Below are 6,850 nucleotides of genomic sequence, written 5' to 3' on the forward strand. Positions count from 1 at the left end.
TTAAATAGTCATTTGAGTGTTGTTTCGGCCGTGAAAAACAGCAACCTGTAATCACGACGGAGTCCACTGGGCAGGGCCCATGTTCAGACGTCAGTCAACAAAAAAAGAAGAAGAAAAAACAACCAAGAAAAAAATAAGCCACCGCTGGCCCCCACTTGGCAGTGAGCAAGCCGCCAGGCAGTTTCCCCTCGAGGTGCATGTGCATCAGGTGAGACCCACCGAAACTCAGGAAGACCGGGGCCCACACCCTCTTCTGCTTAACCTTCCCTGCCCGATCCCTGGCCCCCACACTTGAGTCCTCCTCGCCGTCCAGACAGGTCTCTCTTCGAGAACGCAAAGCTCCGTAATCACGCGTACCCGTGAAGCCTCAGCATCGCGCACCATCCACGGCTCAAGAGCGTGAACGAAGCGGCAGAAGGAAGAGATGTAGGATCGACCGATGAGAGATGGCGGAGCACTTCACTGAGGAGGAGATCACCGCGTTCAAGGAGGTTTTCGCCCTCTTCGACAAGAACAGCGACGATACGTGTACGACCGCGCCATTTCCTAAACCCTTGCGGGTGTAGCCTCGAAGGGTTTCTTGCTTCATCCAGGCATCCGCTCGGTGTGTTTGCTAGATCGCGGGACTTTTTCGATCTGTTTTGTTGCTCAAACCGTGCCATGCCTACAATCAGGGTGAATGGTTTTTTTAGGAACATCGGGATGGAGAATTCTAGCCTTCTAGGGATTGTTTTGGTTTGCTGCCGGCTTCTTTTTTCGTTCCTGCATGAACTGGTCTCGTATCTGAATTTTCTACCTATCTGCCTTGAGGTTTGCTGTCAGAATTTTCAGAGGTGTTTGTGCAGATTGCTCTTTCCAGATCTCTGTATCTGCACTATGATTGATTGGCACGGTTCTGAATTCCTGATCTGCAGTCCTATGCATACGAATCTGATTACATTCGATTTTGTTCTAGTTGTGTAGAGGCCTACCTGCAAGAACAAGCAGCGCCCTACCGCCTACCATCTAGTAACCCTGCCTGCATTGCTGCTTGTTCGACTAGAGATAAAGAATGGAATAGCTGCTGGGATTCCGTGTTCTTATGGAAAATCGGATGCCATGGCTAGGGATTAACAATTGGGAAGCTGCATTACTGGCACCACAGATTTTAGAGTTGTTTGTGCTTGTGCTGATTTTCATTCCTAATCTCAGTATCTGCATCTTAGTTATCTTACTCAGTTATGCATAGCTGGTGTCTACTCTTTTCTACCTTTGGCGTCTTTTGTCTGCCTGTATGTGCATCTGTTCATCACTTGAACAGTTGAACTGTACATTGTAGTTTGAGTGCATAGTTTCAGTGATCTTTGGTTCAGATGAAGGGTGTGTTTTGTTTGAAACTCATCACCATTTTGCAGAATGTACGCGAAATGTTTCGTGTTGTTAACTGTATTCTATCAAGCCTAGGAAATATGTGGTTTGTGCTTTTGCTCCTTAACAGATTTTGAAAAATGAATTCACATGAGATTCTTCCACTTACATGTATACAGGATTCATTACTAGCGAAGAACTGGGAACTGTGATGAAGTCCTTGGGTCAAAACCTCACTGGATCTGAACTGCAAGATATGATCAAGGAGGTTGATGCTGATGGAAACAGAACTATTGAGTTTCCTGAATTCTTGAATTTGATGGCACACAAATTGATAGTATGGCCTACATTTTTCTCTTACTATGTTATCCCATTGTACTTGATGCTCTATACGCTGCATTCCAAACTTATATTGTACATATTTTCTAGGATCAGAACTTGGAAATGCCCTGAGACATTCCCCTCGAGAATAATGCTCCATAGCTTGTTTAGTCTAATTTATATGATTTCCATACTGTGTCCTGAATTGAGGGGGTTAGAGATCAGCTTAATGTCAAGGTTTTTTGTTTAATGCCAAACATCACTGGTTTGCTCACAGTACTTATCTTATTGAGAAGGTGCTATTTCTCTTACACAAGAATGCGAAGCACACTAGCATTTGAAATTCCTAATATGAAACCAAACATTTTGATTCAATGCACACTACTAGCGGCTTGAACGGTCTGTTGCCAGCTTGATTAGACCAAAGCATACAGTGGTACTGGAAGCATTAGAGCATAGTACGAATTTAAGTTTAACAGTGGCAGCTTCCTACGATGTTTGCTATACAGAATACAGTTTATGTATTCTTTCGGTACTAACTCACCTGATTTATGCTCTCAAAGGACACTGATTCAGAGGAAGAAGTAAAGGAAGCATTTGAAATGTTTGACAAAGACCGGGATGGTTATATTTCTGCAGCTGAGGTAAACCCCTGGCTTAAGCATATTCTTACCTATTCGATCACTATACTACCAATTCTTAACATAGAGGGACATCTACTCGAGATTTCCAAATGATAAACTTCTAGCATCAGTTAATAACATTTGACTCTGCAGCTACGTGACATGATGGCAAACCTTGGGGAGCAACTGACTAACGAGGAAGTCAGAGAGATGATACGGGAGGCGGACACGAACAGTGATGGTCTTGTGAGCTATGATGAGTTCAAACAAAGGATGCTGCGCAAATGAGTAGAAGAAGGATTATGACATAGAATAGAACATGTTGTTGGTGTCTGACTAATTACTTAGACAAGAGTCGATGGTGGTTGATCCTCTTGATACTAGTTATAATACTTGTCGCCAGTACTTAGAGCATCTCCAAGAGTTTCCTATTTGCCCTCCTAATACTTGGTTTTTAGAAAAATCAGAAAAAATCTCTCTCCAACCATTTCTAATATATCCTCCTACTATTTAGGCACTTAGAAAAACTGAGCCAATTCCACATACGTGGCTCTTCAAGTTGCCCGGATCCTTCTCCCGCGCCCCGTCGTGGCCGTTCTGGCCGAGCTCCGGCTCGCCCTTCTTGTTGTCGTCCTTCCTCTGGTGATCCAACAGCGCCTCTGAGGAGGCACTAAACACGTTGTTCATGGGCTGATGATCAGTTGCACTGAAGCTACCAGTAGCGCCCATCGCCCCGCCACCGCTGAAGCAGGACGCCCGCGTGACGCGCTCGATGAAGCCGGAGTCCACGGGGAAATGGCCGAGGCCCTGCGGGAGGAAACCGGGGACCGGCGCCAAGAAGCCGCCACCGCCCCGCGTGGCTGACATGGCGCTGACGTCGGAGAGCGCCATGGCCTGGGAGGTGGACGCCCACAGGCCGGCGGGCGCGAAGGCGGAGTCCATCATGGGAACCTGCTGCTGCTGCGGTGGTGGCGGCAACGCTGAATTGGGTCTGCCACTCCACCGGGATGCCGGCGGCGCTGGAGGACACGTTGCCCTCCATCCCTTTCTGGCCACTCTCGTTCATGTCCATCGCTTGCTGGTAGTAGCACTCACATAAGACGTGAGAAGGTCAATGGACGAATCAGAGACGAGAAAGGCTAGGGAAGAAGAAGTAGCTCCTCCATTGGCCAGAGAGCTTCATAGGCAGGCAATATGATAGCCGAAGCAAGCACGCAAGTAAGAAGCTCTCGTCACGGCCGAAAAGGAAAGATGCACAGCCACCGGAGATTCTGATGCTATCTGTTCCGGCGAGGGGCATAGGAAGAACAGCTACGAAAGAGGGGAGAGCATAGACTAAACGAGAGAGAGGGGCATGTAGGCAAACGCTTGTTAGATTTATAGGTCTACTAGCAGTTTGTCGGATACAGTGAGAAGGGGTACCCTAAGCACGAACCAAAAAACGGCTGCTTAGACTTCGTAAAAGTCGAAACCAGCTAAACACCGCTGGCCTCGGCCGATTCTCCGACTCGCCCGAGGCCCCCTCGCCGCTGGCCTCGAGCGACCCCCCACCAAGGGCCTCAGCCGGGCCGCCGACTCTCCGTCTCGTGCGAGGCAGGCTCGGCAGCACTCCGCTGCCTCTTCCTCCTCCCGCCCCTCTGACAAAACATCGTGTCACATTAACTCAGCCAACTGCTGCCCCTGACATCGGCCGCATGCTCGGCACAGTACAGTAGAATGGCCGACGGGACAGGAGGCAGGACTGGGCAGAAGTTACCCGCCACTGTGCTAACCACTAAAGCACATAGTTGACGCCCATGCCTCACTGTGCTACCAACCCCTGCTCCAAGAACAACGCGGCATGGGGAGCCACGTCGGAGATACTGTGGCCTCGGAATCAGCACCCAGGATCAATAATTCCCCCCAAGGCCTCGGCAGTACCCTTTAGGGGCTCGGCAGCCTGAGGATCCATGTCCGCCGAACCCCCCACGATGGCTCAGCCTCGCCGTCTGCGGAGCCACAGCTCCCTACGACATCATCACATGATGACCAGCACGACGCCCGCCACGCCCTGCATCAAGCTCTACTAGAGCCCCACGACGCACAAGATCAAGTACGACCGGCGCGTCACTTCTACATGGCAAGGATGGGGCCACTCCATCAACCATACCACAACAGTGGCCGGCTACAGGGCTCGGACACACCGCCCCCGTTTATAGAGCAGGAGGTCTCGGCATCCCGACGCCAACTCCGCTTCGTGTGAGGCACCCCAGAGGAGGCCTCGGCAAGGGGCCTAGTCTCCGTCTCGCGCGAGGCCTCATTCTCTGTGTCGCTCGGGGCCGGCTTGTCCGTGGTCCGTCGGCCCCCACCTCGACAGCACGTCACGTCTCATTAATACTTTCAACCACTCCCGCAATCTCCGCCGGACCGCGGCTCAACGTCACAGAATGGCCGATGCAACCCAAAGTCGCATCAACGCCGTACCAGCTAGGACAGGGCACGGCGGGGGTTACCGACAACTGTGTCCCGACACTGTGTCCACGATCAGCACCTGGGACAGAGCGTGATGGGGTTACTAGCCACTGTGTCCTAACGCTGCACCCGCGACTCGCCGCCCGCTCAAGGCCTCGGCACTGTGCACCGGGGCCTCGGCAATCTCAGGGTTCGTGCCCGCCGAGACCCCCACCGCAGCGTGAGCCTCGGCACCAACCAGGCCTCGGCCTCGTGCACAATCTGTCCACCAGGGCTTGCACGTTCGCCGTCACATCCGCTCCAAGACATTCCCGGGGCTCCCACGACGCGCAGGACCTGATGGGACAACCACGCCGCTCCAGTACCCCAAGGACGGATCGCTCCTACGACCACGCCGCCACCAGAACGGGCCACAGGGTTCAGACGTGCCACTTCTATTAACACTACGTCGCATAGTGATACATGTACTACCTTCGTTCTCCCTTCAACTATAAAAGGAGAGGACTTGGGCCTCGTAGGGGGGGGAGGAACACACCGATAGAACGACACACTTCTACGCTACTTGAGAACTAAGCCTGGGCGTTCGGGTTACCCGATTTTTTCGGGTCGGGTAATTCGGGTAATTCAAAATTCGGGTAATGAAAATTGCTACCCGATATTACCCCCGAAAAAACACTACCCGCAAATTCGGGTACCCGATAATTCGGGTTCGGGTTCGGGTATTACCCGATATACCCAAATTTACATAAAACAACCAACTACACTAAATTTCAGTAACGATCTATGCATAATTTCAGCAGCAATTTGTATAGAATTTCAATAGCAATTTGTAGAGAATAATATATTACAGTCACTCATTCAAATAGAGAGAATTATATTCTAATAAAGTGATAAGTTAAATGGTTCAGCTAACAACACATGATAAATACAAAGACAAAAACAAATCTTTGGGTAGTTCGGGTAGTTTGGGTACCGGGGGATATTACCCGAATTACCCAAACTAATTTCGGGTAATCAAAATCGCTATCCGAATTTGGGATCGGGTACCTTGGGTTCGGGTAATTCGGGTCCGGGTTCGGGTAATTCGGGTACGGGTAATGGGTATCGGGTATTTTGCCTAGGCTTATTGAGAACAACGCCTCAAGCAGCCCACACCACCCTCGCCAAGACCTGGGGCTAGCTCCCTCTCTCACCTAGCTTGTAACCCCCTACTACGAGCACTCCGATGCAAAGAACATAAGATCGATCTCTCAGACTGGACGTAGGGCCTCGATTGCCTGAACCAGTATAAACCTTGTGTCTCTTCGCATTACCATCCGGGATTAGGGGCACGCAGCACAAATTCACTCGTCGGTAGGGGGACCCCCGGTTCCAAAACACCGACAGTTGGCGCGCCAGGTAGGGGCCGCTGTGTGTTAGCTTCATCGTCCCAGCAGGACCCGGATGGCAGACCCCATACGACCATTGCGTCTTGGCACCATAGTTGGGTTCGGGAGCCTAGAGTTCATGTCTCTGGGGCATGAGTACGACATGGTGCTCCTCGCCCCTCGAGCCCCACCATCCAACGATGAGGTCACGCCCCGGTAGCCCAGGCGCAGGCGGCGCCCGGGCAGCCGCTCTCGCCGCGCTCGCCAGGCACGACGCAATGAATGCCACCCCGACGCTACGCGAACCTGGGGTGGCACGCCACTCCCCGCCGACGTCCTACGACCAGCTGTTGGTACGGGGTCCCTGGCTGGGGACCTGTCTGGCCTGAGCCTGGACAAAGGAAAATCATCGGTGGCTCGCGGCGACGCCCAGTCGTCTAGTTCTACTCCACCACTCCCTGAAGGGTCGACCCCGGCGGGGCAGAATATGGAGACGGCACCGTCCTCATACCCCTTTGGGTTGCGGGATGCTGCCGCCTCTTATGCCTACGCCTAAACTGCCGCTCACGAGCACCCCTCGGAACAACGCCAGCGCTTCGCTCTTGACCTGAGCACCCACTTCGACTCCTCGGACGAGGACGAGGCATGGCCCGGGGTGGATTTCTCCGAACTCCACAACCCCGGGGCGTTGTGCCAATTCTTGGCCGCAAGCGACTACTGCCTCGGCTATTCCGACTCCGA

General features: G+C 52.1%; 1 pseudogene; it reads left to right on the forward strand.

The window, feature by feature from the left end:
• Positions 1-446: 446 nt before the first annotated feature.
• Positions 447-2,579, forward strand: LOC136474420 (calmodulin-like; annotated as a pseudogene).
• Positions 2,580-6,850: the final 4,271 nt, after the last annotated feature.

Source organism: Miscanthus floridulus, chromosome 1 (genome assembly GCF_019320115.1).
Source record: "Miscanthus floridulus cultivar M001 chromosome 1, ASM1932011v1, whole genome shotgun sequence".
In the NCBI taxonomy this organism is placed as follows: domain Eukaryota; kingdom Viridiplantae; phylum Streptophyta; class Magnoliopsida; order Poales; family Poaceae; genus Miscanthus; species Miscanthus floridulus.